At 42.9% G+C, this 24,986-nt stretch overlaps 1 long non-coding RNA gene across 1 annotated transcript; it reads left to right on the top strand.

Moving 5' to 3' along the window:
- The first annotated feature begins 5,472 nt into the window (after positions 1-5,472).
- Positions 5,473-24,688, top strand: LOC116442764. Its single transcript, XR_004239639.1, has 4 exons — positions 5,473-6,677; positions 12,732-12,879; positions 22,680-22,824; positions 23,542-24,688. It is a non-coding gene; the product is annotated as an uncharacterized LOC116442764 (long non-coding RNA).
- The last annotated feature ends 298 nt before the right edge of the window (positions 24,689-24,986 follow it).

Here is a 24,986-nt window from a genome sequence, read left to right as displayed (position 1 = left end):
ACAAAGGAGAAGATGGCTGGGTCTGTTCTGGGAAGACAAAATCCTCCCAAAAGCCTTGGCAGAAGCCAAATGCTTTTCCCTGTGGCAGAGGAGGGGTTTGTGGGTTTATCCAATGCCTCTGCCTGGAGCTGAGCACCCTGGGGTGACAGGCTGGACACGCCAGTGATGCCTCTGTGGTGTTAGAGCCCAGGAGAAGGGGTTAGAAAAAGGCAGTTTGGTTTCCACTGCACAAATTACTTCGCTTTTCTCTGCCTTTCTTTCCTGATTCCCAGTAGTGTCCTGGAAGGCTGCAGTCCCCAGAGAGGAGAAATGTCATAGTTTGACATCACTGGGTGTTTTGGTTTTAATTCCCTGAAGAACTGAAAGTGGCCATTGCTGCCTGATGACTGAAAAAGGACCTGCCTAAAATATTAAAGCTCTCAGGTCTCCAGGACCACTGAGAAACTCTGACAGAACTTTTTTATGGTCTAAAATGAAATATTTTTGATGGAGGATTGGCACTGGTCCTACAAACAGTGTGGTTCACATCCATTCTTTCCATAATTTTCCTGCTGAGCAGAGCTGGTAGGACAACAGGCATAACGTCCCTGTGGTCAACAGCATCATGCCTATGAAAATCCAGGAAACCACAGAGTATCCCAGCACACCAACAGCCCCTGACACCGCACAAAGGATGCAGAGATCCATTCTACAAAGGGTTACTCTGACACAGCACCACCCACTTCCCTCCTGACTAGAACTTTGTACGTTGTTTTATTTGATATTCTACTTACTGTACAAATATTGATTATCTTTTAACCCATGAAGCTCCAATGGTCTTGTAGTAACTTAGAAGAAGTTCCACTTCCTTGTGAGATACAGTGTGAACCATGGACAAGATTCTCCTTTTGGAATGATCCTACAGCAGTCACTGGACAGAGGTCGAGTTTGTACCTTATGCCCCTTGGAAGAAAAGAATTCTCTCCTCCTCCCACACAGCCCATCTCCTAAAAAAGACAGGACAGAAATAAATGTTTTAACACACCAGTTGATATCACCATTAGAAAAAACAAACAGAAGAAAATGGGCATATTCAGCTGGCTTAAATGCCGCCAAGTGTCATCTTCATCTCCTGTTTCCTGTGTCTGACTCAAAACACTCACTCTGCACTTCCCTCAGGCTTTCTGAATTGCTCTCCAGAGGCACTAAACCCACTGCAGGCACAGACATTTAGGTGGAATTTAGGCTGGCTGGAAACGGCCCAAAACAATTTGAAAACAAGTTAGAAGACAGAGCCACAGAAAAAGAAATGTTCTCCTTGTTCATTGATATTCTCTGCCCCTTGAAGACCTGATGTGGACTAATTGAAGGTCTCAAATTTCATGGGACAATTTTCCTGTAATTTTCATAGAGTTCTCTTGCTCTGATATTTTTCCTTTTGGGATCAGATCTTGGCAAAAGGAGAAATAACTTTTCTGAAAAACTCAGTATATTTTCTCTTTAGTGATAACTGAAACTTGTCAGCAGGATTTTCATCTGTGGAGCTCTCAGTAGCTCCCCAAGAAAGGATCCTCACTGCCTTTCCATGCAAAGAAGCAGGCTTTATAAATCCACCAGGATTTCAAATATGTCCTCTGGTGGAAGAGGAAATATTTCTGCCAGTCCTTCGGGTGAAACTCACCCAGGCAGCTGCTGCCAACTGCTTGATTATGCCAAACTAATAATACCATGGGACAGGTGAGGAAATCAAGCTGTGGGCACGTGCTGCTTCTGAGTGACATTAAAAACTGGCAGGAAAGAGCATCCTGGCACAATGCATGGCTGGAATACAATTAATCTGCCTCAATACCAAACCATACCAAAATTATTCCAGCTGTACAGCCACGTGGGTACATTGAAAAGAAGAGCAATGCTTTAGAAGATGGCTTTGTATGGAAAATGGTCCAGCTGTAGGTCCTGTTATGCTGCTCTGCTCCCAGGTGGGAACTGTGGTCTTCTATCCCATAGTGGATGCACACAAAAGAGACAACAAAATGAGCAGTGTCTTACTCCACAGTGCTGCACCAGGAGGGAAGAAATCCATCCTAAAAAAGCCCTGAGGCAGGAGAAAAGTCAGAAAACACGGTGCAGGAGAGAATCAGCTGTGTTTAGGAGACACTTGCAAGATAAAAAAGCTCTGTGCTCTGCAAAGCAGCTGGATGAGGCAGCAGCCAGCTCTGGTCCCTTCCAAGTGTCCATCTGCTGGAGCAAATACCCAGAAAGGTGTCCAGCAGCTCTCTGCCACTACAAGACTCCTTCCTGGGATGAAGTTAGAAGCTGAAAGGTTCTCACCCACTCCAGTAACACTACTGGTGATGGGAACTGGTCATGAAAGATCCTACAGCAGCTTCATCTGGAAGAGGAACATCGAATCCCAGCTGGCCTTTACAAGTTCCCTCCTCACCACTGTCCAGCTTAAAGAGCACTCAGCAGTCTTCATTTTCTGCATTTATACTCTCCAGACTATTGATTTTCAGCTATTTCCCACACCAAAGAGAAAGGCTTTTCAGCAACTGCCAATTTCTGCTATGGAAAGGTGCCACACAGATACATTAATTGATTGGGGAGAGCTTTGAGACTGGCAAGCAAAATATCTAACCAAAGTTTAGAAAACTCCTCCAATTGCTATTCCCAAAGTTTTAGCTCCAGGCAGTTTATTTTCAGATATATTTCCTTAGTTTCTCTGTGGTTATAGTAACGACTAATGCCAAACAATCTTCACATACAGAAGCCCTACGTGAGTTAGGCCAGGGTAAAGCAGCACACAAGGGCATTCTGGCACACTTCACTGATGTGTTTTCTGCCCCTTCTCTCCCAGTCCCTACATCTGAGCCTGTTGGTAAAAGTGTTTGGGCTGACAGAGCTCCAGTCTGCCCAGCTTTCCCCAGCTGCTCTGAAGTCCTTGACCTGCAGAGTGAAACATGGCCTTGGTAGACTAGTTTTAATGGGTAAGTCTAGGATTTTAACCCCAGCTGCTGTAATTCACCATACATTTTTATTTGATCTATAATCCTAAGAGAAGCCACTTCCTATGAAGCCAAGTTGCACAGGAGTGGCTGCTCTTTTACTGGGAAGTAAAAAAACAACCCTAACAAATTACAAAAGACTCTGAGCCATCAGATGTGCTCTCCAGCATTTATTATCAGATTCGCTGTGTTAATGGCTGGTTATTCTCATTAGCTGTTCTCTGGATTGACACAAGCTGTTTCCCTGCACTTAGGCTGTGCAGCCTAGTGTATAAAGGCAATTAGCACGGGGCCTATGGATTAACTGGGGAATCAGATGTCAGCTGTGTTCCCATTCTCCAGCAGTGGCCTAAGGAGATGCTGCTTCCGCAGCTCACAGTGTCAAGAGCCCCTGGCTGAGGTGAAGGCACTGATGTACAAACAGGAAGGCAGGTGCTGCCCTTCTGAACTTGCGCCAGGGAAAGACAAGACAAACAAGGCAGAACTGAAGCAGAGCCACAGAGATTGAGATATTTGTTAAACAAGAATGTGCCAAGGGGGAAGCAGGGCTATGCAAACATGCTGCTGTGCAGCAGAGTGCTGGTGTTTAAGCACTTTTACCTGGCTGCTCCACTTGCTGTGACTGATCCCTCCCTTGCGTTAAATATAACCTGTCCACTGTGTTAAGGAAACCTGTGCAAAGCTGTGTACAAGAACTAATAAAATATCAGCTGGGAGGGAGAACTGTGGAAAGCTACAGCACTTACAAAAGAGAAATCCTTGTCTCATGAGGTTTGACATTTCAGCACACAGACGTTCTTTTGTGTGTGAGGTAATGCTGTCCTCAAGGGCAAAATCACTTGAAGTGATATGACTGCAAGAAATATAGCATTTCACCTTATTCTGAAACCATCTGAGAACAGAAGCCCTTTTGTTTTGTCCTTTTGTTGTTAGAAGCTGGAAACCAGAGCATGAGACACACCTACATTTGATGCTGAAAAGAGATTGTCACCACAGCTGGAACAAAGAGCTGACAGACTTCAGCTCTCGGGCATAAAATCCTTGCCCAGGCTGCTTGAAACCTTTATGTTGGAAAAAAAGTGTCACAAAAGGTGGGGCCAGATCCTAGAAGGGACCTGGAAACAGATCTTGCTGCCCAACATGGAAGGATTGCTCAAGTGCTGCTGAGGTGAAGCAAGGCCAGCATTAACAGCCTGCCTGCATAGCCATGCTCAAGACCCAAGTAAAGAAAGGTAAAAAGTAGCACATACAAAAAGCAAAATGTGAATTTTCAGGTTAAAGGAGGAAAATATGAAGAAAAGCATAAACAATGTGTTAAAAAGCTGAATCTCAGTTTGGAATCTTAAAAAGTCTGTGAGTACAAGACTGAAAAAAAAAGGGATTCAGGCTCATCTAGATCCCTTTGAAAAGCCTAATTGGACCCAGCCTAGGTTTGTGTCTAAACTGAACTTGGAAAGCCAAAACAGCCAAGGCAGCCGTAGGGGCTCCCTGTGTTGAACGTGAGGGACACAGATGAAAGGAGGATGTCACTGTTGCTGTACAGGGCTGCATCTGCTGGGTCCCCAGAGATGCTGTGCAGCTCAGCACCGAGGTGCAGCCACAGCCTGGCAAGGAGAAAACAAGCTCCTCACCACAGCCTGGCATCCCCACTGGCCCACACCTGCTGGGAACAGGCCATCGTTCTGCAGACACTGCTCCACACACCTACAGCAGGGTCATCTCACTGGGACGGGATGTTGCTGGTACCAATTCACAAATGCAGCTCCTTATCTGCTAGATGTGTATCTATAACTAGATGTGTATCTATAACTTATCTGCTAGAAGTGTATCTATAACTATGTTCAGGTCCTAAAATTAGCTCCAGAGCATATCAGAGTAGCTGTGGTGTGGATGTGATCTGCCTGCTTTAAACCTGCATGAGGCTAAATCCAGGCTAAATGACTCATGCCCATGGATTATGGCAGCCAGGTAAATCTACTGCAACTGCCCTGAACAAACCATCACTACATGGATCTGACAAATTGGCTGCCTGTCAGAGTCTTGTGTTCTCCTGATATACCCAGCAACTCACCAAAAACTTCAGCAGGTCCTTTTAGGAGAACCACCTAAACACACAATGCACTGTAGTCTGAAACTTGAGGAAGGCTTGGAGAATTGGGGTTGTTCAGCCTGGAGAAGGGAAGGCTTTGGGGTGACCTCATTGTGGCCTTGCAGTGCCTGAAGGGAGCCCACAGGAAAGATGGAGAGAGGCTCTTGACAAGGGCCTGGAGTGACAGGACAAGGGGCAATGGCTTCACACTGACAGAGAGCAGGTTTAGATTGGATATGAGGAAGAAATTCTTTACTCTGGAGTGGTGAGACCCTGGCACAGGTTGCCCAGAGAAGCTGTGGCTGCCCCTGGATCCCTGGCAGTGTCCAAGGCCAGGCTGGATGGGGCTTGGAGCAACCTGGGGTAGTGGAAGGTGTCCCTGCCCATGGCAGGGGGGTTGAAACGAGATGATCTTTAAGGTCCCTTCCAGCCCCGGCCATTCTGAGATTCTGTGATTCTATGAAGTAGATTATTTAGTCTGTAAAAAGTTCTGATCAGCAGAAGCATCTATGAGTCTGCCCTCCCAGGGGATCTCCATTATCATGGCCAGGCTAAAGGATGCTGAAGATTTGACCTGTCCTGATGGTTTGGAAGGTGTGTGCAGTGTATCAGCTGCTACTCCTGAACTTGGTTTGGCCATATGTGGGACCAGTGTGGGTCCATAGTGTGGGTCCATCCTGAGAACAGCTGGTTACACATTCCCTTGGAATAGATCACTCCGAAAAAGCTCTGTGCAAGCAGAATCCAGTAGAAGGAAATTGTGGGGATGAATCTGGCTCTTCTGCTGCAGCTGTCCTACAGCGGCAGCCTCATTAGGTGCAGGAAATTCAGAGAGAAACCACATGACAGTGCACTGGATATGCTGACACTGATGAGGAGGGGCAAATCCTCTTCCACTGGGACAGAAACAGCATCAGATGTTGGAGCAGGGGGTGACTGTCATGATTAGGGGGAAATGCTGAACAGCACAGGTGCACAGGCATCCTAATGCAATCACACTGCTCCAGGGTAAGCACTTGTCCTGTGGGATGATACTGAGGGAGCACACACTGGTGGCTTGCAGAGCCATCTCTTACACTCACATTCTTAAAAACTCAGAAAAGCATCCCCAGCCTTTTGAGGAATAACCACAGTGGGCACAATGGGAGAAAAAAACAATCTTATCTGCTCATTGCCATGAAACCACCCAGAGGCAGACATGGAGCTCAGTGGTGGGCCCTCAGAGAGTATTTCACATCGGTAACTGAAAGATGTCAGCCACAAGCAGCTGTGACAGCTTTTTGGGCAAGCCAAGTGGTAAATTGATGGCATGTAGTGACACAGATCCAGTTCAGCTTCAAAACATCTCGACTGGGGGCAAGAGGAGAGCGAGCCACATGCTGCTGTCAGCTGTGCCAGCGCCTGTGACAGCTGGAGACCCCAGGCTTTGCCGAGCTGTCAGCCATATGGCAAATGAGGTACAGAACCATTCATCTGCATTCCCACAACAATCCTCTCTGGATAATGCAAGCATGGGGCCATGGCAGCACTCATCAGACTTTGCCACACTTCTCTCCAGCAAAAGCAAAACGTGCACACTCATCCCACATGCACCTGCAGTTCAGGTAAGTGGGGAAATAGTTCATGGTGCCATTGACCCAGCCACACAGCTCAGTCACCAGCAGGATGCTTTTGGCATGGCAAGGTCCTGCCAGCTTGGCTTGCCTGAGCTGCCTTGCTGGAGCTGGATACAGCCCTGGGCTCTTGCCTTCTGCACAGAGAATTTTCTCTGAAGTCTTAGGAGGGTTATCAGTGATAAAAACAGGGCTAAACTTCAAGGGATTTGGTTCTGGGTTAAAGGAGGATTTGAATTTGACACTGGAGCCATTGGGAGGGGAGCCCCCTCCACCCCTGGTTGTAGGAAGTTGATGCGATTGCCATCTTTGATTTTTGTTTTCAAGAGTTAACAAAACCAGCAAACCCTGATCTTCCCCCAGGGCTGAGCTACAGAAACTGGCTGGGATGAAGCACTTCAAATTCCAGACAGACACTGTAATAAAATGTGGAAATTGGATGCAAATTATTTACTACATTTAAGATACCACATTATTTACTGGTACTGCAGTTTGATAATCACAGCAATAATTTTCAAATTACCTTTGCTCAGCATTCACTTTTATGAGTACTGAAATGCTTCTTAATGTTCTTAAGCAGAGAATTCTTAAGCAGAGAGGATTTCTAACACTTGTCCCATGCTCCTAAATTGAAACAACTTGCAAATGACTACGGAGGCCCAATGAACTGAAGACTGACTTTGAGGGGCACAAATGGCAGTGAAACATGATTTCTTTACAGACCACAGCAAATTCAAGTAATGATTTGTTGCAGAGTACACGGGAAGTCTTACATAAAACACTACATTAAATTCATGTCTCTCAATTCCTGGTTAGTGGGGAAAATAAACAAAAAGCCACTAAACCAACTTTCTTCTCCTACAGTGGCTGGCTGTGTGTTTCTGAAGAGCACACAAGTCCCTGAAGCCAGTAGAACTGAGATGATAATCTGCACCTGATAAGCTGCACCCTGCGACACCTGTTCAGTATTGACTTGCTCAGGCATAGTTGTTGGCTGGGACACATGGTAAACCAGGACATCAGATACCTACTGGGAGGAGGTGGAAGATCAGAAATAGGATCTGGGAGCCAGTATCTTGCCATACTACATATCCAGGCAGGCAGGATTGTAAAGTTGACTATGAACAGGAAACTTTCCTCTTCCTTGAAATCAATTATCCATTAACAAATTAACCAGAACAACTGGACAAGATACATCTGAGTACTTCAGAATAAACACAGCAAGGCAAGATATGCTGAGTCTCACAACTTCTAAGAGATGCTCAGGGAGAACAATCTCCCAGAAGCTATCCTCCATCAAAATGATCTGACTCAATATGAGGAGACACTGAACATAATTATTACCTGATGGTCAGCATTCAGTTGTGCTTTCCTGATGTCTGCACCCTTGGATAAAGGCAGACATGGATTACTTAACTGATGATGCACACAGTGTGTATTTTTGTCCAGAGCCATCTATAAACAAAAACACATTTATATGCTTATTATGTATAATGCAAGAAGAAATAAAAAAGCAAACCCAAAGCAATGAGTCACTTCCCTGAAAGCAATTTGCTTAATCACGTGCATGGTCATGCTGAGTGATGCTGCTGTGAGTATGTGGACACATCTTCAGTTTGGTTTTCTTAATGACTAAAAGAGAAATGTCTGTGAAAGACTCATCCACATCAGCAATTTAATGTGTTGTCTCATTCCTGTGCTTTTGCTAATTAAGGATGTTGCGTGTGATAGGCCAGGGCAGCAGGTAGCAGTGAGATATGAACAGTGCTCTGCTCTGTGCCACACCACCAGCACAGAGGAGCAGAGCAGGACAAGCCTGGAGTGAACACAAAGCTGCTCATTAGCTTTCTGAGGTGCCTTCTGAACTCCCGTCACTGGAAGTGATCAGCCCTTTGACACGCCTCTGCATTGCAGCTTTGGCTGCTGTCACACGAAGATGGAATTTCACCTAAAGCGCCAGGGCTAGTTCTGAGAGCTGCCTTTCAGGGTAATGGGAGAGATCCTCTACTCACAACCACTTGCAAGAGCCACAGGAGCTTGCAGGTACTAAGTTCTAAGGATTAAGCAGTCAGCAGAGGCAGTGTGTCGTCATAAAATATAAATTGGTATCATCATAACATATAAACTAGCATAATTTTATGGTAGGACTCTTACTCCAGGATTACCATCCTTATTCTCACTGCAAAGCCATATTTGCTTCCTGTAGTCCCTACCCCATGAAACCGCTTGGTCTGCAGCATCCTCTGGGGGCTGTGGACCCAACACTTCATCAGACAAATGCTGGGTGATCTACTCCATAACTCTGTCCTTCCTTCCTACTCTGGGAAAGCAGTGATGCTTTCAGCAACACAAACCAGCTGGATGTAACCAAGTCTGAAATGACTTACAGATTTCAAATTTACCACCTGTATTTTCTCGACCCTGTGTGTTTCACAGGAAGTTTATTGCTCAACCAGAAAACTCTTTGCAGAATTACAATGCAGGCTTTTGCTCACAGGACAGAGTAGATATTTGTATTTCACAATCTGCATTTATTTGACAAACTTACAGTGAGAGATTTTGTTCTACTATAACCACAGATTGTCTTATTTACAGAGTAAAACTAACCATTAGTCTAGTGAGACAACTAGGCAAACACTATTAATTATCAAGTGTGTAAACAAAATAGGTCTGCATCAGCATTCACAAAGCTGAACCTTTCCACCACAGGGAAGCCTTCACCTTTTGTCTCTTTTTCTTGGATTTGCTCTCCAGGGGTGAGGTTCAAACAGCCCACAAGGTGCCCCTCTTGCCATCACCCCCCTACTGTAAAAACTGCTCCCATTTTCATAGGGGACATTGGGGAAGAGTGTGAATCAAATCTAAATACAGAGGACCTGTGGAGAGATACTGAGATGTTTAATCATGCTCTGCACACACTGAGCTCCCCTCCTAGGCTGGATGTTTTCTTCTGGTCCCTGACAACACACACTGCCAAGAGATCAAGCTCTCATATATGGATCCAGCTCTCACAAGTCCATCACACATTAGTGCTTCTTGTAATGCTCAAGGCTAGATTTTCAGTTGATTCAGCTGATTTTTTGAGATCACAGGAATGCCTGACCCCATGTGGAGTACTCAGTAACCCCAAAAATCCTGTCAAGAAGACTAAAGTGCATGGAGGACCTGTGCTGGTAAACCATAGCACTCCAAAACCCAGAACAAAGCAAAGAGCAAGCTCTGCTGAGACTCATACCCTTGCAGAAAAGGTACTGGTTTCCCAGTGCCACTGTATCTTTGTGAACGTGCATCCTCCCTTTAAAGATTTCATCCCAAACCATGAGCCAGCAATCCACAAGAAGCTGTAATTCTTTTATAACACTCATAAAGGTCCATAAAATCCATCTAGTCCTTTGGTTTTTTCCCTGATACGGACTTTTTTGTCAAGAATCAGCTGTCAAATAGTGGAAGCACCATGTTTTGGAGAGCTGATCAACCCAGTCCAATTTTGGTACCTCCTGAGGCCTTCCTGCTTCCTGAAGGATCTCCTCTGTCTACTTGAATTTTGTGTTTGATGGAAATGCTCTTCAGCCTCCAAGTCTGAAAAGTGCAGGTTTCAAACACACCTGGTTTTATTCTGGGTAAGATCCCATGCAATAGGTTTGCATTGCTCCATGTGGGATTTGCTGATCTGCTGGGATCAGAACTGGAGCGAGTGCTCATCCATGGAACACCTCCCATGAAATGCCTTGAATGGAGAACCCAGACAAGAGCAAAGCTTCCTCAGGGAGTTTTCCCCCCTTGCTTGCAGGGGCCATGGGTACTTCCTTCTGCACCCATAAATTCCTGGCACACCTGTATTTACCTGTTACAGTAAAGAAATATAGGAGTGCTCAAGCTGCACTTTAGCCCTGAGGCATCTGCAAGACAAAACTGGCTCTGGCTTGTTCAGCTCTGATTCCAGGAAAACAATTAAATCAAGCCCTGAACCACACACAGGATGACAACAGATGTGCTTTACCTGCCTTTGATAAATATTTGGTCACAAAAAACCTGTCACAGGTGGGAACACAGATTCTAAGTTGCAGCCCTCCATGCACCTGCCTTTTGCTCTGCTATTCTCCCTTTCCTTGACAGTTCCTTGCTCCAATACTTTTTCATGAGGGATATAAATGGGAGTGACCCCCACAGCAGAAACCAAGAGAGTTCAGGCCAAAACACAAACAAGACTGGCATAAGAAGACTTATTTTTACAGCCCCACTGCAAACCAGACAATTTGTGGTTTTAAAGTGTGTGTCTGTCTTAACAACTGCCTTAACACGCAGCTGAAATAGGATGCAATTTATCTTTGGGTTTGGGCTTTTTCCTTTTCCTTAATATGCCAGGACCTCATGTGGATTAGGCACCAGACTCAGAGTGAATTTGTGCAGAGGGAGAAGCACACAGAGAATCACCTGTTTAATCTCTGCACTGACTTTGGGCACTCACCTTGAGCATGCTTCTCTGCGTTTCTTTCTGGCTGGTTTGGGGAGTTTCTTGCTTAACTGGCTGCTTTCTCAGAATCTCATTTTCCAGTGTCCACGTGCTGCAGTGCATAAACACATTTATGGGTGCTGTCCCACAGAGTTTGTAAAGCAGACAGAAAAATTTTGCAAATTCCATGTCCAGAGCTTCGCTTTTTCTAACATTTGAAACAGTAATAGAGAAATGGAGGTTCTGTGAGTATGAACAGGCAGCATAAATTCCTTCTTTAGCTGAAAGACTGCAGTCACCACGAGATTGGTTTAATAAATCCTTAGTCATGCAGCTTCCATCCCTCAGCTCTGATGCAGTAAAAAATATAAGGAATTATTAGTTTATCACTGTGACCTCTGCATTGAGACTGCTGCTTAATGATGCAATTCCCGAGGTTCAAGCCCAAGTTAAATTCCCGAGTTAAAGCCATTTTCTTGCTGTAAAATTCCCATGTTGCATTTGAAGCATTTCCCTCTGATACATTAAGAGCTTTTATAGCTGGCAGGTGACAACTGAGGTGAGATCAATAAATACAGGGCCACTCTACCCATTCCAGCCTTGAGCTCCTTTCTAAAGACAACCTGCAAACAGGGAAGATGCTGAGTGTTTTCACTTTAGTTTCTCTTCTGATGTAAAAGCAGATCTGAAATAGCTTGACATTAGAAATAGCAAGGCTTGTTTTCAGTTCCTTACTGGAGATTTCTTTTGGAACAAATTCTGTTTCTTTTTGAAGGGGTTTTTAAGTCTTCTTGGAATGAAACTGAGGGGTATTTGACTGTGGTTGCTAAACACTCAGACGATAAAAAAGATCAGAAATGTAAACTATATGGAAGGGAGTGCAGAATCAAGAGTTCTAGGAATACAATTTAAGGAAAGTTAAATGTAGGGTTATATATACTTTTTAGTAAGTATAATGAAAAGCAGAAGTATCACATAGGGAAAAACAACCTATTGCCTATCTGGTCTTCTTTAAAATTAGATAAAGGAATGAATTTCTGGAGCAAAATCCCCAATCAATAAGGGAATACTCAAAAGGATTGCAAAATGTCAAGAGAGAGTATAAAAGCAAGAAATGGAAAGTACATATGAGACCATAGAAGAGTTAGTACTGCCTCGGTCGTACAAGCTCCCGTCCTACCAACCTTAAAATTACAGTCCTGTTGTTTTGCACAATTACACAGTAACTACCTCAAACACAGTAACAAGTTGGAGAACAGCAAACCATTTAAAATCTCTCTCCATAAAGACAGGCTGCATGATAAACTGCAGTTCCTCAGCTGTGCAAGGAGCTCAACACAACCAACAGTATTTAGAATTGCCACTGTACTTCCACTTGCAAAGGCTTCACAAATATTTGGGCATAAATAATCCTCCCAGTCAGGTTCTTTTTGGCACAAGCTGGAGGTTATCAGTCACTTCCACTGGTGTGAGCGAGGAACACTCACCTGCACCCTCATGAGCAATTCTGGTAGCCAGAAGGGTGGCAACATCCACAATGGATGACACAAAGCAGAATTTTCAAGTCCTTTTTTCTTCTTTTTGTGATGTAGGTCTGCTTCTGGCCTTCTCTTTGAGAGACAAGTAAATATTGTTATTCCTCATGGCAATAACACTCCGGTCTCAAATCATCTTTTGGAGTATCACTGCATCCAGAGAAATTTCCAGCCTGTTCCCTCTCCTATTAAAGCTATTGACAAGGTAAATGATGATTTATTGATGCTGTGTTTCTGCAGCACAGAATTTTTAGCAGCAATAAATCTCTGTTCAGACAGATGATGTAATAATCTGAGCTTTCTACAAATGACTTAATGTTTCTTTACAAATGACTTAATGTTTCTTTACAAATGACTTAATGTTTCTTGGTGGCTCCTAGAACAGTTCATATTCCCTAACTGAATGAGGGAATACATGACGTAGTTTCAGTAAAAGGTTAGATTTTTAATTTTATTTTATTGTCTTTCCTGTCTGGGATGGTAAATTGGTCCAGTTGATCATAAAAAAAGATGTGTTACTTCTCAGCCTTTTCCATCTGTGGATTTTTAGGTACTTTGTGACTCATACAATAAAACCAAATGGAGAAATACATAAACCACAGGGCCACGTCTGGATCCACACACTCCACCCTTCTTAAGGAGTGTGAGTCAAACTTCATTCCACCAGCACTGGGATTTTGATGGACACTTTTTTTTGTAAAGGCTGATTCCTTCAAATACACATGAACACACACACATGCCCACGCCAGCATTCTAAAAAGGAGATGGTCCCTTAGCACAGCTTCTGAGAACACCTGCTAATTCCCTTAATGCTGGCCATGTTTCTTCCCACGGTCAGGTAAAGTTTAAAAAGTCCCTTTTGTTGTGTGTTTATAGGACTGGCATTGAGTACAAGATAAATCACCTTCTGTTGGCAAGATAGATATTACATAAAAATCACCAACAGCTTATTGCATTTCTAATTCCCTTTATTTCAAGCACCTTAGCTCAACAAGACCTGCAATTTGGCTTGCTCTTTCTTCCTCTGGTCATTCTACTAGACAATTTTCCTTACAATATAGTCCTTCTCTGTATTTTTAATTAAAATACCATAATTAGAATGCACACAGGAGAAGACAGGTGAAATGTTAACAGGGTCCTTTCCACTCTGAAGAACAACTGCAAGAAGAGATACTGTGGTGATAAAACCCATTAATGAGGGAGAAGAGGCAATGTGTAAGTGAAGCTCTGTCACTAAAGCCATAACCTCACTCGTGCACAGAAGTCAGGGAGGCGTCATCCCACAGGTGATGTCAGAAGGGGACAACCTCGCTGGAATAGGAAGGGCAGAGGTGACAATGGATCAGAGGAGCAGCATCCTTGAGTTTAACAGTGTAGGACTGAAATTCAGCTGTGAACTGGAAGTAAGGGTAAGTGCTGCCATGTTATGTCATTGACAATGATGTGGATGGTGCCTGCTTCTCTGAATACTGTACCTGAAAAGATCTTATTTTGGCATCAATCAGGAGTTTTGGTGAAGGAGTGTTTCTAAGAGAAAAAACTCGATTGAGAGTTTTAGTGCCTTTTTTAAATATGCAATGGCTTGAAGTTTTGTTGTTCACTCACATTCGGGAGCTGTCTCTCTAATGACTCCCTTTCCTGGCAGATCCCCACACTAGTTCAGTGATGAAATTTTCACAAGCAAAGGGGTGTAGTCTTGGCTGAAATTTTTAATTGAGATGCATTTGTTGTTTTTATTCCTGATTGCCTCACTGATGTTACCACACACCTCAGAGCAGCATTACAGGCAGGAGCAGCAGAAATATGTCACCTGCTTCATGCCATTGCAGCCATCCAGTCTCTGGGAACCTCTCCTGCTCACAACTGATGTAATTTTACAAATAACATGTTAATCTTGCAGATCTCCAGCTATTTGCCCTGTTTTATCAGTGCTTGTATCTATCTGCTCCATGAGGTAAGTCCATGCCTGGAGAAGATGTGGCAACTCCAGAGTTACTGTACAAAAAGTGATTTGCCACTGCTCCACAAGGAACTGGGACATTTGGCCACTTGCTCTGGCTTACAGAAGGCATTGCCTGGTGCTTTAGACAGAAAAGGAAGAAATTGCAGCAATTTAAAACAAAACCAGGAAGTTTTACCATTAGATAAGTCAAAATTGCTGGACCAGATGTGGTAACTCTTGAAGCATGAAGCAGCTTTATCAGTAGGTTACTTATGAATTATTCCTTGGTGAATGTTTTATTTTTCAAGAGTTCTTAAGTGACTTTTTTTTGCAATTCTACTAGATTCAAAATAGTTCTTGGACAGGGGAATGGCACAATTGGATAGGGTAATAACACAGTGGCATAAGCTCTGCCTTCTTGGGTTTAGTTGTGCTACATCATGATATTTTTAAAAGTCCAGCTAGTGAAATGTGATTTTTACTGGCAACAGAAGTAGCTTTTCATCTTTTTACCAAATCAAGAAAAGTGAAGAAATCCTTGACCAGGCTGCAGACAATTATTTTTAATGTAGTGATAGTTTGTTCTTTGACAAGATTACCTCTGTTCACCTAGCTGGTAGACTGTGAATTGCATGCAAAATACAGCATGTGAACTTGAAATCAAATGAAGAATGGATATAAAAGAGCAAGCTCCAAAAAGCACAAATGTAGTGATCACTTGGCTAAAATTAATGGTGTGGCTTAGTCTGACAAGCCTTGTCTGACAAGCCTAGTCTGACAAGATTATTTTAATAAAATAGGTCCTTCCAGAGAGGGAAGGAACTAGCAGAACACTCTGATTAGCATCTCTTGTGATAAAACTTCTGTTACTGCACCTGAACTTAGTGTGGAGAGTCACAGCTTTGGATTTTGCCCAAAGCACCCCAAACCTCAGGGTGCAGAAGTGTTCAGTGAAGTCCACTTTCACAAAATGTTTCACCTAAATACCTGCTTACTGCAAAGTATGTTTTGTTCCTGTTTTGGCAGCAACTGATGTTGTCTAACAAAAAATCATCTAAAAAAGCAAAATCAGAGGAGACTAGATGAGAGCAAAACCATTCTCAGGGGCAGCCTAAGAAACACATTGACAGCAGTTCAGTGCCAGCATGCCATTGCCAGAAAACCTCTCATGGTCAATAAAAGGCAACAAAAGGCCTGACTAAATCTATGCAACATTCAGTGTTCCATCAAGAGCTCTAAACTCAGGCTCCAGTACAACTTCTAGGGGAAAAAAGATCTCTCAGCCAGATGGTTTGACAGGAATACATTGCACCAGTCCTAGAGCTCTCCAGAAAGCTTCCAGGTGATCCCAGAAGCTGAGAGCAGCGTGATTCTTACAGCATCCATAGGAACACATGGGGAAAAGGAGTTTTCAGATATGCTCAGGGCTATCAGAGATTACAGCCAATGCCCCTTTCAGGGAATAGTAAAGAAGCAACACCTCTTGATGGCCACTGCTGATTGGGGATTACCAGCTGCAGAAGCAACTCACAGTCCCAGCCATGAGGTTTAAATGTTTACCAGTTGAGTAACAGGTTTGTAATATAGAATACAAATGAAAAGGAGGCATTTGAACCTAAAGAAAAACAAATGTTGCTGGATCTCCTTATTCTACTCTCCTCCCTCTTACTGATGTCCTTTGACCTCATTGGGTGTGCTCCTGCGAACAGTCACAGGACAAGCAAATACTACTTGTGTAGTGCCAGTTACAAAGAGGATCACATAGTGGTTTTGGCATCCTGTAAAGTAGCATAAACATTTAAAAATGATGAATTAAAAAGAAAACAAAACTGCTTGGAGAGGAGCTACAAAAATATCAAGCCAAAGAAGAGCCAAATTCTCCTCAGCACTGTAAGATGGTATATGAAGATGTGGAAGCCACAAACTGTTCTGGGTAGTCCAGATTGGACATTAGGATATGTTTTTGGTGGGAGGATAGAAAAACACTGCAATAGATGTCCTTGGAGGTTTTCAGGACCTTGCTAGACAAGACAACTCATTGTAGAGTTGGTGGCAGCCCCAGTTCAAGTGGGTGTTTGGACATAATGATTTGCTGAGTCCCTTCCAGCCAGTGTTGCTATGCTCCAGGTTCACAGGCACAGACAGATCTGGAAAGCAATTAAGAGAGTAGTTTCATTTATGCTAGGAGGTAAACATGTGATGTGGCAGTATTTCTGCCATTTTTCATGTTATTATCTTGCTGGTGTACGCTTCCAGATCTTACTTATTGCAACAAACATTTATGAAAAGTGAGTTAAGATATTCTTTTCCCTCTTCAAATATTTGACCAGTTGTTCACTTCTGAAATATTTTCTTCTGATGAGAAATTTCTCCATCTTCTCTGAAGAATTTGGTCGCTGTTTGCTTTTGTCACATTTTTCCTCTCCATATTCATTGCCATGGTGTTTTCTTAGTAGCCAAAACTTAGGGTGCAGAAATAAAGGTTTCAGTTGTGATTTTACAGCTGCTCCGTGGGTCAGTCCCCCACCTCTATATGGAAAAGAATCACAGACTGGTTTGGGTTGGAAGGGACCTTAGACACCATCTCATTCCACCCCCTGCCAGGGGCAGGGACACCTTCCACTACCCCAGGTTGCTCAGAGCCCTGTCCAATCTGGCCTTGGATGCTGCCAGGGATGGGGCAGCCACAGCTTCTCTGGAAGAAGGAGGACAGGAGTCTCATTAAAGAGTAAAGATCCCTAGTTAGTTCAGCTGGTGAAAAATTTCCAGCTAGTGGAAGAACTCTAATATATGCAATCTCTTTGGAAATAGCCTTGGAGCTATGTTTTTTACTAAGGAATACTGCCGTCCCAGGGAGACAGGAGACTAGTTAAATCCTAGAAACCTAAGAGAGTTTTTGTCCATGCTTACACCTTTTTGTATGCAGTCCCTATCATCAGACTGTCTGCTCTGACCCTCACCAAACCAGGCCAGATATTTGACTGCTTCTCATCCTTCCATAGCTACTCTCTTTGGTCAGTAATCCTTCTGAGTACACTGATTTTTTTCCACAGTTTTGAGTTAACTCAGGTGGTCAAGCTGTGGTCATGCACGGCTAATTACAGTGGAAGAAGAAAAATGAGTACATTGATTAACATTCTGTTCCTTTGGAGAGACTGAGAAATGGCTTTGGCAGCTCCAGCCCCACCGACACCCTGCTGGCAGCTTATTGCCTGTGCTTCTGAATCGCAGTAATTTCTGAAAAACGTGGCAGATCCTTGACTGTTAACTGGGATAAGAACAGAGTTCCGGGGATTTGATGTTTGATGCAGTTTTAAAAAGCTTTTCTTCCCTGGGCCCCCTGTGGCCTTTCTCCACAGCAGGCTTGAGCACTGCAGGCTTAATTACTCGCTCTGCTTCCATTGGTGCACAGCGCTCTGTGCTCCTGAGGGCTCTGGAAGAATTCCATCCAACAGGACAGTCAGAGAGATCCAGCATCACACCACTGGTCCAACTGGTCCTGTGTAATGTGCCCGAGCTGACTGCTCTACCTCTCTGTGACATTGGACCCATTCGGGGACAGAAGGCTTTGGAATCAGTCCATGGGAACCAGGAGACTTTCCGTTGGCTTAAATTAAGACCTTAAACATACATTTTTTTCCTTAGGGTTCTGCCTTGTTTTTATCAGACCCAACTGTTTTCTTCATGCTGTGACAATTAATTGGATTATTTTCATTTAAAGATCCAAGCCCACAAGAGAAGTGGAATGGAACGGAATTGTTTTCCTTTCCCTGCTCTCCCTCATTAGTAGTCTAAACAAGTGTGAGGCTGCATTAAGTTTGTAGCTATTTTGTTAGCTTGAAATCACTTTCTTCTCTCCTGCAGATGGAGACTGCGCTTAGATCATTATATTCCAGGGTGCACTTGTGGTGTATTAAAAGTGAAAAGGCTAGTTACGGAATTTATGCTTGCAATTACCTTGGTAGTGAAAAAGGATGGCAACAAAAGTAAGTTTCACAAAGAAAAGGAGCAAAAAGGAAATTACAGCATGTTTACATAATTTTTTTTTTACTATGAAAAGTGGCATGAAGAGCTGTGTGAAAAAATCTCTAGGCTAAATTGGGCAGATGTTGACATCTCTGCAAACTCTGCCTGCAACACAGGTGAGCTTCCAAAATGTCATCCCATTTAGTAGGTTCATCTTCAAAGGGTGGTTGTCTCAATTTCACGTGGGCTTGACCCGCAAATGCAGTGGTTGACCAGTTCGTCTCCTTAGTAACCTTTGAAAACTCTTGCTGGAATGCCAAAGCTGTTGTGAAGCTGTCAGAGCTGTTCGTGCTTCATCTGGAAACCTTCAGAGGGTCACTTTTGGGATGAGTGGGAGAAGGTACTTGTTCTTTATTGACATTAAAACTTCAGAATGCAAGAGATTTTGCTGGGTTAGGCCAGTACACTGGACATCTTCATGTGCCAGATTCAATTACAGACAGTGCATGGATGTGTTTGTAAGTAGGACAGACAAATGGACAGGGATCCCATAAAACTTCTGTCAACTGAGAACTGATTCTTGATAGCTTATCAAGACTTCACCAGCAAATCAGTTAATCTTCTCCTAAAAAATGGGTTGTCTGTATATATATAGTGATTGTGTGAGACATGGAGAAATTGGCTCTTAAACCCCCATTTCAAATGACAATTACACTTTGATTTTGAAGTGTTTTGCCTCCTGCTTCGCATTAGGTGCTAAAGGTAGCTAAGCCAATTTGCAAAGCCAGCTCATTTCAGAACTGACCTTTGCCAAACTGAGAACTGTCACTTTTTTGTCCCTGAAGATTTTTCCTGCATTTCATTGATGTGTGAGATACACCCAGACCTCAAGAGCTGACAGCTCTGGTTCTGCAAAGAGTTTTCCCTCTCTGTGTAGCAGAACCAAAGTTTACTGGTTGCTGTCTAGGTTGGAGAAATGTCCTTTCTGCACCTTTGTCACTGAACATCAGATTAGTATTAATAATCTAGAACAGACTTCTCCTGATAATAAACAGCAAAAAACAAGGAAAATACCCCCTATCTTGTTCAGTAAGAAGAACCAGTGATGAAAGGCCTCTCAAGAGCATGCTTCACACACCCTGGAAACAGAGGAGAACCTCTGCTAGGTTGTCAGTGATTGGGGAAATGCAGTAGGAACAGTCAGGTACTGCTGAGTGGACTTAGGGAAGGCTCTAGGGAATGGAGCTGGAAGACAGTGAGTGAAAGGATTGGAAATGTAAATCAAGAACGTAGCAGAGCAGGGGTTGCATCTCTTTGTGAGTATTTAGGATGGAGTTTTTCGGGCTTTCAGTTATTCCATGGAAATGGAGAGTATTGGGGGAACAGGGCAGAAGAAAGCAAATAACCAAAGCACTTGCCTAAACCCTGGGATTTCATCACCATCATCTCCTTTTTTTCCAGACTCATAGTTCTGTGAATTTTGTGAAAGTTTAGGAGAGGAGAGCTGATTTAAGATTTTTGAGCCTTTAAGGATTTGCAGTGCTTCCCTAACCTTGGATTCGCTAAACTTTGGGTTAGAAAAACCTCCCAAGTTCTTTCTGGTGATGCCTTTACACTGCGCTTACTTCTTCCACCAAGGAAACAGCAGCTCTGCTCTTGAGACTCCTTGATCCTTGGACCTGTGGTTTTCTCAGGTTATCTCTGACCATTGCTCTGATCCCTTCCCTCACCAAACTCCTCCCTTCCATGCAGCTCCTCTGAGGTACATCTGGATCATTCATGTTAGCAATGGAGTGCCTGAACATGACCACAAGCTCATGGTCTAAGCTTATACCACTCCTTTTCGCACAAATCTTTCATAGTTCCAGAAGTGCTTCTTCACAGCCCCACTGAGATTTATCCCATTTCCTTGTAATCCATCCTCTTACCTCCCATACTGGCTCCATACATTGAGCTACAAACTCTGGAACCACAAGTTTTGACTCTTCTACAACTGACCATCAATCCATGAGATAGCAAGAGGAAGAGCTTGTCACTCCAGTCCCCACTCTGTGGGACCAGAACCACGACTGTGCCCTGTGACTGAAGTGTGGTGTTCTGAGCTACATCACGAGACACGGCAGCTCCAGTTCCAGTCAGATTGGTCAGTCTCTGGGCCTCCTGTGCCTGTTTTGCTGTCCTTGGTTCACTGTGCTGTGGTGCCAGCCAACCCTTCCAAGCAAGAACATCCTCTCCCTAGGCTCTTCCAGAAGCTGTGTTCACTGGGATAGCTCCTGGGACTTCAGTATCAGGCCCTAAAATAGATGCATTAGAGTTGAAAAACAGGGAACAGAATGTAACAGCAAGTTGCATCATTTTGTTTACATCTCGTTCCAGTTTCTTTTTTCCCTAATTTATTTTGAGAGCTTTATGTCAGACAGAAAAGCTGCACTTGATCACCATATAGGAAGCAAGCGTTGAGTAAGAAGACAGACTGTGTGGTTAAGCTTGCAACACACAGTGATCTCCCATGTCTCGGGATAATGTGAAAAAAACAATGGATTTAGCAAAGAATCTGCAGAGAATCTTTGCTAAGAAGAAAAAAGCATATGATCACTGCTGAACCAGTGTAAGAACAGATCAAATATATTGGCTAAGAATAAGATGTCTGGAAAACATGAGTATTTTTGTTTAATGTATTATTTTGTATCCCTGGGATTGACTGGGAAAATCATCACCTTCATTTTTCTCTGGAATTTTAAAGAAAGGACAATGCAGACTATGCTAACTGATGAATAATAGTGGGCTTCCTTAATTAAAAATAGTTATTATTAGTTAGTGTATTTGTTAACTTTTTTTGTTCCAGACTTTCCATGCTTCTTTGTTTATGGAAAAAGATCATGTACTAAATATGTCTCTTGCAAGTCCACCAAGGATTTTCTCCAAGGAGAATCCAGGAATAATATTTTAAGGGATGACGTTGTTTAAGCAAACTCAGCTATAAATATTTTAATTGCTTACAAAATGAATTGAATTTGTCACATCCTCAACTCCTGCACGAGGAATCTGGTATCTGTGTGCCAGGAAGAACTATACTGTGGGTTCCAAACTGCCTGCAAAAGTCACAGCCAAGCCAGAAATTCATGCTAAAAAAATACCACTACTTACGTGGGAAAGAAGTCATTTCACTGGTATTGAAAATTGGCAAAATCCTGGTTTTGGAAGGGCTGCTGGGAGTTGCTAAGATGTTCGGGATACGGGTTGACAGTCTGTAAGGTGACTATACCAATTTCCTTGATTTTGTAGAACTGAATGAGTTGCTTTGTTCCTTAGACTACACACATGGAAATACAAATGGTTTCCCTGTGACATAGATGCTATTAATATAAAAAAAGTTGTCTGGGCTTTCAGGAAAGTATAAACTAGAACTTTCTCAGAAAGGGTGGGGATATAGAGCAGTCTGTGGTTGCCTGTATGGAACAGAGCTGGACTGTTTCAAATACCCTCAAAAGGCACCTCGTTTTTAAAATTGAACTAATATTAATTATTTGTTGACATCATCTAATTTTTTCCTATTTTTAAGAGCCACAGCAAATGATGTGTTCTGCCTCTAGATTAAGAGGTGAGGCAAAAATTATATACCCCTGGTTAAATTCATGTTTTGTCCATACTTTGAGAGGTGAAATTCTGGTTTCCTTACTTCCAAAAATGTAAAAGAAATTGCAACATGGCAACACGACTGATGAGAGTGTGGAATGGCTTCCAGGCTAGGAATAAAGAAAACTGAGAAGGAACAGGATATAAAAAGAGGAGTAGCACTGCCAGGATGGACATGGATTGACAGTTCACCGTCTGTGCTGGTAACAAAATCAGAATCTACACCAAGATGCTCTCAGAAGAAGGTTCAGGACAAGCCAAAGGAGGAGAATTTCACACAACAGGCTGTCCCATGTGCTGGGAATACAGGATGTTTCCAGGCTTTTAAGAGTAGAGGATTTTGAAGAGCAAACCCTTGGAGTTCTTATTTAGACAGATGTCATCAGGCTCAGGATAGGTGAAGGGTGAGAGGGTTTTAAAGGAATCCTTTGTGATTTTTTTCCATTCTTCCTTTTCCCTAGATGTCAGCCCATGATCATCAGGAAGACAGAAATGTGACCGAGACACAGCCCAGCTCTGAACCAGTGCAGATGTTCTGATGTCATTAGGTATTTTTAAATATTGATGATGACTTCCTAAAGATGGAGCATGGCAGGAAACAACTGGGTGAGCAAATCTTACTTCTATGAATGGTCTCACAGAAGTAAACCCAATGAATTTCTGAGTTGTCTCATTCTTCAAGAGTTTGCAGATCCAAGTTCTTAACCATTTAATTCAACTGTGAAACACTGCACATGAAGTATGACAGTATGTGCCTCCTTTTAAATTTGCATTCCACCTATCAAGAAATTACATTTTTGTCTATGTTGCAGCATTTTCTAAACATTTGATTCACTACTGTGCCCCACAGCACTCGCAGCAACTGAAGATCTACAGTACACTCAGCAGGTGTGAAATCTTAGCAGAATTGTGTAACAGCACAATGTTAAAGTGTCATAAAAGAGATTAAAGCATTCAGGGGTTTTTTTTCTGGCCTTCTACCTGTTAAATATCAAAAACATAGACTTCTGTTATTCAGACAGATCAGGGAGTTACAAGTAAAATGTGGATTACAAGTAGTATCAACAGCAGCTAAAAAAGTCCTAATAAGCCAGGAGAAGATTTGTGGGAATGTTTCTGAATGGCTTGCACTATGCTTACCTAGCTCTGCATTATTTCCTGACCAATCTTACATGTTCTGGAAATTTTCTGGCTTATTCTTAAGAAATACACCTGGATTATATTAGCAAAACAGTAAGAAAGAAAAAAAGGAAAGTCAGAATTGATTCCTAGACGTTGGTTAGGTAGTTGGATGCAAACTACTTGTGAATTAAACATTTATAGGCTATTTCTGATGCTGAGAAGGAGCTTTCATGGTTAAAACCCCCTCTGAATCTTTCCAAGAGACATCACCAGCACGACTCTGATACAGCAATTTGGATTTGTTACACCAATTGACTGCAAAGAAAGAAATGTCAAACCCTACATAAATGTCCTTTCTCTGACAAGCTCTCCCTCTTTTGAACTACAATAACGAGGACAACATTGTTTTGCTTTGCCACAGACCTTCCCCTAAGTTTTTTTGAAGGCTTCAGAGGCTTGGTGGAATTTGACAAGAGGTATTCGGGCTTTTGTGTTTGCCTTTAATTGCTGCGCCCCAGGGTGGATCCTGCTGCTGCTGCTGCTGCTGCAGCCGGGCCGTCGGAGCAGAGGGTGCAGGACCTTGGTTGCTTGTCACAGCTTGCAGGACCAGGACAGCACCCAGACTGCAGAAGTTTGCATGCTCAGAGCAAAGACTTTGTTTCAAAATGTTTGTCTAACTCCTATGCCTGGCAGCTTAAAGAGCTGCTGCCCTTGTACACGGTGAATAGGTGCTTGTATTTCTGTATTACGGGCTAACTCTGGAAATACACAGAAATAGAAGTTTATTGGGATGTTAGCAATGGTTACACTGCGTCACAGTTTGGGTTAAAACCTTAGGTATTTCTGTCAGCTCTCCCTCAATAACAAACTTCATCTGCCTGCACAGACAGTGCAGGTTTGGTTCTGCCACTGTTCATTTCAGGATGAGCACTTGGTTGTAAGTTTCTTTAGGTTTGCAGACCTTCAAAGACTATGGACAAGCTCAACTATTCACGAGGCATCAGCCCACTAACTTCAACTGCAACAGTGTTAATCAGTCTTTTATAGCAGTGAGATAACCTATGTATACAGCTCTGTTAAAAATACATATTTAAAATTAGAAAATTAAAATAAACCATGTGTGTTTTGTGATGGAATGTCCACTAACATAAATACTTTTACAGGCACATAAAAATAGAAACATTAAATACTTAATTTTTCCATAGGTCTGTTAAGCAACAGCCAGTGCTTTTATTAATATCTTGCTTTTCTTTTTAATTTCACTTTTATTTAGAAAAATTCACAACCCTGACTTATGAGGAAAGTTATATGGAATTATATGGAAAACTCAAAATGCAAACAGACATGCCTCATTCCTCTAAAACAAGAGACTGGTTCTTTATATGCCAGTAATATTTGTAGTCTTAGGGAACCATTTGTTTCCCTTTCTCTCTTGAAAATAATAAAATAAATGGAAGTTTTCCCCACTTCCCCCCTCACACATCCACATGCATGCACAGGACCAGCAAAACTCAGTAATTTTCCACTGGCACAACAGCCTTTCAGTGCTTGCCATCTGCTGTGCTGGCAGGACCCACCAGAGGAGCACCAGCAGCAAGGCAGGAACTGGAACGTCATGTTGTGAATATTCATTCCATTTTCATTGT

This window comes from Corvus moneduloides, chromosome 4, assembly GCF_009650955.1.
Source record: "Corvus moneduloides isolate bCorMon1 chromosome 4, bCorMon1.pri, whole genome shotgun sequence".
NCBI lineage: Eukaryota > Metazoa > Chordata > Aves > Passeriformes > Corvidae > Corvus > Corvus moneduloides.
Note: the sequence above shows the minus strand (reverse complement) of the source record. Positions and strands in the feature narration are given on the sequence as shown.